A 9,906-nucleotide genomic window follows, 5' to 3' on the forward strand; every position below is an offset into this window, starting at 1 on the left:
GGCTACAAAGTGACCCGCGGATGGTTGCTGCCTGTGCTGGATCTGGCGGCAAGTGGAAGAGACCATGCCGCGAGATAGGTTGGTTACCCCAAGTACTGGGCCTGGGGCAGTTTAGCAAAAGGACCAGTGCACCTCAAGGCTTGAGGCTGCCTGCAGGTGCCTGTAAGACTCTGAACCTGAAAGAGCCTTTGGGTGGTACGGGAGTTTGGTGGGTGGGGACCCAGGCAGTCACTGGGATACAAACGAGCAATTTTCACCAGGCCAATGTAGAGTCAAGTTTTGTTCCAGTGATGAATCTGTGGCTTCCTGTAAAAGTCTCGGATTGTAGCAAGGCCAGCCACTGCCCACCTCAGGCCTGTAGGCCCCTGAGATCTGTTCATGGAATACTGTAGCTTGTAGTAGGGCTTGTGGCTTGCCACCAAAAGTCTCTTCCGGAATACACAGGCTGTGCAAACTGAGGGCTGCTGTTTGCTGTCAAGTTCGTGGACCAGGGAAAGCACAGGGTGGGGTTGGCTATCCAGCAATAGGCCCACTATGAGTAATTTGTGCATTGGGTAGTGTGGGGTCTCGGGGGGATAGCCTGAGAGCTGATCTCATCAGGCCAATACTGAATCAGAATTGTTGCCCATCCTGAGCCCATGGACTCCCGCAACAGTCACATATCATAGTGAGGCCAGTTGCTGTCCTCCTCGGGCCCGCAGACCCCAGAGATCTGCCCAAGAGACACTGCAGCTTGGCTGGCACCAGTGGTCCGCCACCAAGTCTCCCCTGAAATGTGTGGACCACACACAGGCTATGTGAGGTGAAGGCCACTGCCTGCCCACGAATGCGCAGTCCAGGAAAGAGGCAAAGCGAGGCTGGCTGCCTGGCAACAGGCCCATGGCGGGCACTTTGTGGGTTGGGTGGGAGCCCGGGTCCCAGGGAGACATGGGGTGGGGTGGGCTGATCTCACCAGCCAATATAGAATTGGAACTGGCCGTGCGGGGTAGGGCTCAACACAGGCAAGGTAGCACCCATCTGCTGACTGCCAGAATAATTCAAAGAAGAGAAGACTGGCAAGATAGCGGGCTAGGTAAAAGCGGGGTTTGGCTCCTTCATGGCCACATTATAATAGCTAAAAGGTGGAAACAACACAACCGTCCATCGATGGATGAATAGATAAACAAAATGTGGTATATATATGCAATAGAATTCAACCTTAAAATGAATGAAATTCTGATACATGCTACAACATGGATGAACTTTGAAAACATGATGCTAAGTGAAGTAAGACAGACACAAAAGGACAAATATTATAAAACTCTACTTATATGAAGTACCTAGCATAGGCAAATGCATAGAAACACAAAGCAGAAGGATGGTTGCTGGGGGCTGGAGAGAGGGTAATGGGAGTTATCGTTTAATGGGTATGGAGTTTCAATTTGAAAAGATAAAAAAGGTCTGGAGATGGATGCTAGTGATAGCTCCACGACAGTGTGAACACGCTTGATGTTACTGAACTAAATACTTCAGTTAAAACTTTAAATTTTCTGTTATGTGTAGTTTGCCATAATATGTAAAACGAAGTATATAAATCTGGAGCTCAGAGTGTTAAGCTAGAGATGTAAATAAAGGAGTCATTGCCATATTTTGGCAGATATTTTGTCTTTTCTCAGAATTCCTGATGGGACTTCTAATTGCTATAATAGCAGCTTCAGTAACCTGACATTGTCCATCTGCCCTGTCTCATTGTCCCTTTCTTTTACTACAACTTCTTGGAATCCTCCCTCAAATGAATTACCAACTCTCTGCTGAGATGATCTCCTTGTCTCAGACTTTGCTTCTCAGACGATCTAAACAGCAACTTTTGCTATCTTCAGTTGGAAAACTAAGTAATCCTCCATCAGGTTACATTTCAATTTAAGTACATAATAGCAGTACCTGTGGTTATGATATTAACTCTGAAAAAGTCTATTTTTCTAGTCTCTGTAAACATGGTCTATGCTGCTAGAGTGATTGGTATAGACACATAGAAAAAGTGAAAATACCTTTAGAACCATATTCCCATTTTGGCAGGTGAGAAAACTGAAGCTCGGAGAGTGTAATCGATAATACAAGAAGATAGAAGCAAAAATAGGGTAGAACTAGATTTTCTGATATCGAAATTAGCATTTTTTCCCACTATACATTTTATTCCTCTTGCCAGGAATACTTCATATGTTAATAAACGCAGTTCCTTTCAGAGACTGTGTTACAAGCTTTTAAGGTAATGGAATATAAACTTAAAGACAGGGAAGATTCTAATTTATATTTGTGACAAATGAGGTTAATGCCTTTTATAGAATGGGTGCTAAATAGATATAATGTTAGCTCCAAAATAACACAGGTTTTTGTCAGGTGTGTTCACTGACATATATGAAGAGACTAGAGTTGTGTCTGGCACGTAGTATGGATTCAGCAAACATTTGTTGAGTGAACAAATGAATGTATACATGCTTAAAAGGCAAGAAATCATTGTTTCTGTCACTTTTTCCTTTTATTGGAAGGCTACTTAATTCCATTAATAATAGTACAATTTTACACGTCCAAGAATGATCTAGATTGTTTACATATATCCATGATCTAATCTAATCATCACAATATTCCTATAAGGTAAGGAAACCGAGGCTTAGAGGAATTTCATAACTATTCCAATACCACAGAGCTAATGATTGATCCAACCATGTCTTGACCATGTTTCCTCTGATTAACATAACTTAGATGACGTTGGTGTTAATGCTATATATACAAAATGAGGGCACAAGGAGCTCTAGTGTCTACCCATAAATGAAGCAGTCATGTTGCAGACATCATAAACCAAAAGGTAAATCACTCAATCCGACCTCTTTCTGAACATCGAATCTGATATTGTGATGAGTCATCATAAACCAGAAAGAACCTTTTTATTTTCCCTTGATGGGTTGTTGCAAGTCTGCTGGGACTGAATTTCACTAAACTGAAATGACTTTCTTTGTCATAATTCCTTATGTTACTAAGTGCCATTATTAATTGTTGATTTTCTTTGTCCGATTTATTCCTTCTGAGAAAATAATGTTATACCGAACAATGACAAGCAAATAAAATCTCCTTGTGAAATGTCAGCTCCTTTTGACAGTCTGAGACAGTATATCCCAGAGGTTAAGTCCAAGGCTGTGCAGTCAACTGTGTGCTTTTGACAATTTTCTTACCCGCTTTAAATTCCATGTTCTACATCTGTAAGATGGAATCAAAAAGTACTTAGCTCATAGTACTGTGGCATTAAACGAAATACTGAAGTCAAAATGCTTTGCATAGGACCCAACTCTAAATGTATGCTTTTGTAAATGGCATAATAGTGATATTCGTTTGAAGAAAGATTGCCTTTGCTGTGGTAGGGGTGGTATCTCTCGGCTTGCAGACACACACAGAAGGTTAAACTTTCTGAGATGATTTGTGTTCCTTATGTGATTTAGGGCCCAAATATCCCTTACAGCTGTGCTGTCCAACAAGGTAGCCACTAGCCATGTACAGCTCTTGAGCACTCCAAATGTAGCTAGTATAACTGAAGAACTGGTTTTAATTTTACTTAATTTTCATGCGTTTGAAACTTAAATAGCTACCTGTGGCTAGTGACAAGCAGACTGGACAGCACTGTGCTTTGTCATGCTAGGGATGGGACTTTGCAAACCTTTGCCAGCTGATGCCGTTAGACTCTGCAGGTAGGGAGCACTAGACAGAGACTTCAAGGATGAGAGGAGGGGGACTTGCTCCTCCCTGTCCACTTCTGTTCCTGTCGTTGAGTATCAACGCAGCAACGGTTCTTTACTCTGACAGTGGCAGTTGGTTTTAGTACTTGCTATACTCCCTGAACTAGCCCCATTATACCCCTCGGAGATATCAAAACTGGATGAGTAGGCCCTAATCTCTCACCATACCCCCTGGTCTGGGTCGCAATTCTGTGGGCTCTTCTAAACCTTTAACTTTCAATAACCCTAACCTCTTACATAGCAGTGGGTTACCGCTTCAGTTTCCTCTTCTTGTCTATTATCTGAGTTCACTAGTTCTCTAGGTTAAATCCCTTGTGTTAAAATACCTGGCACGGTGTCCTGGCACGGTGATCCTGCTTGGACCTGGATACAGCCTTCCTGGGATCTCAGTCCATGTGGGCAGGTTCCCCCTGCTTCAACCAAGTGCAGCTCCAGCCCCACGACTTCACTTACCTAGAACTTCGCCTCTGACACAGTCTAGCCAGATTTTTCCTTTCTGCTAATTCTTAATCTTCCCTTTTAACTAGAAAAGTTTAAGTTGTATTTTAACCATGTCTCCCTCAACTTCTGTTTCTATTGCTTTTCTCACTGGATTTCAGTTTTTCTAAATGTTATATTAATTTTCCATTTTTCTTTAAATTGGGTTTTTGATTGTTACTATATTTGTTTTGTCTTTTGGTTTTGTCTTCTTGGTCTTCTCATTTAAAGTCTCATCTGTTTCATTTATTTTTTTCTTTCTGTTATTTATATTGGGTGGGTTTATAAAAAATTTTTTTAAAATGAACACATTAGCTTTTTAAATGTTTAATTTCTAGATTTCAGTCTCTGCTTTTTCTTTGTTCTGTTTCATATGTACTTTAAAGTTATTTTTAAATTGTACTAAAATACACTTAACATAAAATTTACCACCTTAACCATTTTAAATGCACAGTTTAATGCTACTAAATACATTTACATTGTTGTGCAAACATCGCAACCATCCATTCCTGTAACTCTTTTCATCTTATAAAACTGAAACTCTGTCCCCATTAAACAATAACTCCCCATTCCTGCTTCCCCCAAGCCATTGGCAACCATCATTCTACTTTCTGTCTTTATGATTTTGACTATTCTAAGTACCTCATGTAAGTGAAATCATATAGTATTTGTCTTTTTGTGACTGGCTTCTTTCACTTAGCATAATGTCTTCAGGATTCATCCATGTTGTCACATTTTGCGGAATTTCTATCTTTTTTAAGCTTGAATAATATTCCATTGTGTGTGTGTGTGTGTGTCTACATATATAGACATATAGATAGATAGATACATAGAAGTAGCAGCCAGGGCAAGGATAACCGCATGGTGTTCTCAGGTGGTAATGAACTTCTCAGTACCAATGGAGGCCCAATAAGAGATTATGTTGCCATTTCTTGGACAGTTTTACCCCTATCTGCTACCTGCCTACTAATTACGAGGCTCTTTCTGTTCAAGGCCTAAGAGAGACTTGCCATCAAGGCCTAAGAGAGACTGGGTGAAACAGGCATTAGCACAAATAGGAGTTTGAAAATAGTTTATTTCCTTTTGGGGAGCTTCTTTGATTTGTCAGGTTTTATTCTTGGCAACTGGTGATAAGGAGAAGGACCAGATTGTACCACTTTAAGATAAGGGGTCCAAGATGCCACAGTCCCCACTTGGGGGTCAGGATAAGTCCTCTCAGCATATCAAAGCTGCTGGGCAAGGCTTTTAAAAATGCTTTTTCATTGTTCTTATAGTAGGTGCTTCTGTGCATCATTCTGGACTGAAGCACCCCCTCCCACCTGCTGGGTGCTGGTGGCTGACAGCTCTCAATGGAGTTCTTCTTTGGGAATTGCCTTTGGTTGAAGAGAGCCGCCTGGCAAGAGGCACACCCCTTCCCCAGGGATAGCCACAGCCTTTGACTAGCTGTTGCTGGAGTAGAAAGGCCCCGCCTCCTTGCCTCAAGGCAGGACAATTTAAAAGGCCATCTCAGCTGAAGCCATTGTTGTGAATACATTGCAATTAATTTCTGTACCCAAACCTGCTTTCCTCACATCTTTATAGGTGTCCCAAGAGCATTATTACAACTAAGAGATTTGGTGCCGGGGTGATCTGAGGAAGCTCGCTTTAAAATGGGATTTAGAGGGTGGATCACCCGCCCCTTAGCTGGCAATCCAGACCCAATCACTGCAGGAAGGTGAAGCACAGACAATCTCTGTCATTCTGAAGCCCTGGGATTATTAAAACCTTCAAAAGTGGCGGCTAACTAGGGGAATAAAGCAGAGTCCCTTCACAACTTAACTGCTGGGGAAGTGCTGGCTCTCTGAGGGAGAAGGAGTAGGATCTAGCCAACATATCCCTTCAGGGTCCCACAGAGAACCGTGGTACAAGATCTTGGGAGTGCCGGATTAAGGGGCAGGGGGCAAAAGGTTGGGTCGAAGAGAGTATGCCGATTTGGGAGCACTTTCCTGTGATGTAGGATTTGACACCCTGGCAAAGATACAAGGAGACCGTGCGGACACACAATTATGATGGCTCTTGGAAACTTGTAAAAAACAATGGCTTGTACCAAGTCAAGTAAAAACTGACAGCATTGTCAAAGCAGATGGTGTAATAAGGAACCAAAAGGCTCAAAGAAATAGACACTCTAGCCTGGATGTACTGTGTAAGACTGGAAAAGCTGACAGTTGATTATACTCCTCTTTCCCAGAACATGTCAGTATGTTACCATCCATGGCAAAAGGGACTTTGCAGCGTGATTAAATTAAGGGTTTTGATATAGGTTACATAGGTGGGTCCAATTTAATCAGAATGGTCTTAATAAGGGACAGAGGGAAGCAAGAAAGTTGAAGAAGGAGATGACAGGAGCAGAGGTTCAAGCAATACCATTGCTGGCTTTGAAGATGGCCAATGGGATCCTGAGCTGAGGAATGCAGCAGCTTTTGGAAGCTGGAAAAGGTGAGGAAATGAATTCTCCCCTGGAGCCCCCAGAAAGGAATCCAACCTCACTACACCTTGATTTTAGCCCAGTGAGACCCATTTCAGACTTCTGACCTCCAGAATTGGAAGAGAATACATTTGTGTGTTTTTTAAAGCTACCAAGTTTGTGGTAATTTGTTACAGCAACAATAGGAAGCTAATACTGATACAGGCACATACTGCTAACATATCGCACCTGCATCCATTGGCATTTGGGCATTTGTAGCTGTTGTATTCATGCTAATCAGGGCGACAACCCAGTCAGGTTGTGTTCTCTGGTAGTCGTGCCCCAGCATTTCCATACTGACATGTGCATTGTTTTACTGTCACATTCTTTTTTATTCTTCCGTTCACCTTTCGTTCGGGTTCAAAATCCTCAAGATCTGTTCCCACAAATATCCCCCTGATATTTGCTTCTTATAGTTTAATACATTTGTAAAGGTCTTCCATTATATAAATCTTCTCTTCCCGAGTTTGATTCCACACTCGGCCCCCCTCCCAGGTGATGCTGGAATCTCATTATGGTTTTTGATTGAGTGACACCGACTGTTGGGGTACAAAATATTAACTTGGTTCTGCAAGGGCGCATACTCAGGCCAGGAAGTAACAGTTCCTCTAAGCAAGGATAGGAGAACCGTTTGCAGACACAGGCGGCCCAGTGGGAGGCACTTCACAGGGATTGGGGATTTAGGGTATTCCTCATAGCGTTTCAGATATTGCCACTCAAATTGCTGGAATCGCACTCTTTCCAGGTCACTGACTTTAGTACATCAAAGACCTGGCAGGGCTAAGAATCCAACTGATGCTGTAATTCAGCAAGTAAACCTGAATTTGATCAGACTCAAAGTCTGAGTTAGATTTTTGGATATTTTATTCCTACTGCTATAAGAGAGAAAAATTTTAAAGCATGTTATAAAAATATCTTTGATTTTAATCTATGCCTTGAGGTGAAAGCTTAGGCACATGAGATTTTTGTTCTCCACGCTTTAAGTTCTGCACTGCCATCAGGAGCAGTCATCCAACTTAATTAGCTATTTTAGCCCTGCCTAGGACTACTGGGCTCCTATGCATTTTCCATCCTTGCAACACCAAGTACAGTCTGCAAACCAGCAGCATGGACACCCCTAGGAGCTTGTTAGAAATGCAGCATCTCAGGCTCCATCCTGGGTATGCTGAATCAAGCTTGCATTTTAATAGGACTCCCCAGGACACTCATATGCACCTTAAAGTGTGAGAAGTACTTTACCCACTGTCTTGGCCAAGTAAAAATGGCTGGATCCAGAGTTTTGCTTGTCGTCATCTCTTGGCTCTGCATTCCCCGTGGTTTTCAACTTGTGGCTTCAAGTGCTGGCCCTAGCCTCAACATATTCTATATCCTCTCAGATTTAGGCCACCTTCTCCCCAAGGAGCCCTAGAAAAAGCAGATTGTCTCTCAGTAGTTCCAACCGGGTCACACATTATTCCTGAACCAATCGCGTGGGCCAGAGCAATGAGATAGATGCACTGACCGTGGTCAGAGGTTCCAAGGCTGTAACAAAGGTGCGGCCCAGTTGGAAATGCCCAGCAAACATTGTCCAAGAGTAGTTGATGGTATGTCCCAAGAGTACATCTGGGGACTTGACAAGTATTGTTTTCTCAGAAAGGTGAATAAAGGCTGACAAAACAGCAGTAGTTTACTATGCTTTTCCTATTGAGTTTAATTTTTTTAATTCCCATCTTCCCATCCCGTTCCCTTTAGCAACCATCAGCTTGCTCTCTATATCTATGGGTCTGTTTCTGTTTTGTTTATTCATTTATTTTGTTTTTCTTTATATTGCACATATGTGAGATCATACAGTATTTGTATTTTCTCTGATTTCTTTCATTTAGCATAATACCCTCTAGGTCCATTCATGTTATCGCAAATGGTAAGATTTCATTCTTTTTTATTGATGAATAATATTTCATTGTGCATATATACCACATCTTCTTTATCCATTCATCTATTGATGAACATCTAGGTTGCTTCTACATCTTGGCTATTACTAGTAATGCTGTAGTGAACACAGAGGTGCATATATCTTTTTAAATTAGTGTGGAATCTCGTTGTGGTTTTAATTTGCCTTTCCCTGATGATTAGTGATGTTGAGCATCTTTTCATATGACTGTTGGCCATCTGTATGTCCTCTCTGGAGAAATGTCTATTCAGGTCCTCTGGCCATTTTTTAATTGTACTGTTTGTTTTTTGGTGTAATATGAGTTCTTTATATATTTTGGCTATTATCCCTTTATTGGATGTATCATTTGTGAGTTTTTGTGATGACTCCCACTGACAGTGGCTTCTCTTTCCTGGTAGGCTCTGCCCCATCACTGAACGTTCCCCCTGCCCAGCTCAATTTTGACAGTGATATCTCCATCTTCTTCTGTGTGAAGGCTGGCTGGCACTCTCTCTTATTGCCCTTCTGCCCAGAATGCATTGTTGCGACTTATCCTTTATTGCATGAATAGTTCCCTCTTTACTGCTGGTGACCTCATCTATAAACCCACAGAACCACGTACACACAGGAACTTCTCAGGAACATTCTACATTGGTCTACTTAGACCTACAGCTGTAATTTTTTATTTCAGGGATTTGCTTTCCAATTTATGACTGACATTCCTTTCCTGATATATAGCCGATTAAAGTCCCCAAGATGACGACTTTTTCTGGGTTTTAACTTTGTAGCCTATGAGTAACCTAGCTTTCAAAATATTAGTCCCCTCATATATGTGATTTTTGTCTCCCAGAGAAACAGAATATCTCAAAAATAAAGGTTATTACCATCTTAGTGAACACTTTTTATTACCTGTGCCACATTCCCTCAGCCTACCTGTGATGGCGTATGCCAGTCTGATGGAAAGTTCCTCGGCTGGCCAGCAGCATCCCATCATGAGTTCTTGTACCACTTCTTCACTTTTCTGTCTCAGCTTTTGCCAAAGTGGAGAGAGCTTTTATTGTCCCACAGGTAGGGCAACTTGAAGTGAAGAGACAGTAGTCAGTAAATAATGGCCCTAACCTTTCATCCTTCAGGGGTTCATTCTTGAGGCATATTCTACCAGTTTCTCAGAGGGTCTTCAGTTTGGTAGAGCCTAGCTGCGCTTAGTAACCAACACAATAACACACCCTTTGCTGGCCTTTTTTCCAGTGAAA

The 9,906-nt window shown here is 42.0% G+C and overlaps 1 pseudogene; it reads right to left on the reverse strand.

Annotated features, from left to right (window-relative positions):
- Window positions 1-655: 655 nt before the first annotated feature.
- LOC120611696 (60S ribosomal protein L10-like) overlaps window positions 656-9,906 on the reverse strand; it is a 17,237-nt pseudogene continuing 7,986 nt past the window's right edge.

The sequence above is a fragment of the Pteropus medius genome, unplaced genomic scaffold, assembly GCF_902729225.1.
Source record: "Pteropus medius unplaced genomic scaffold, Ma_sr-lr_union100, whole genome shotgun sequence".
NCBI lineage: Eukaryota > Metazoa > Chordata > Mammalia > Chiroptera > Pteropodidae > Pteropus > Pteropus medius.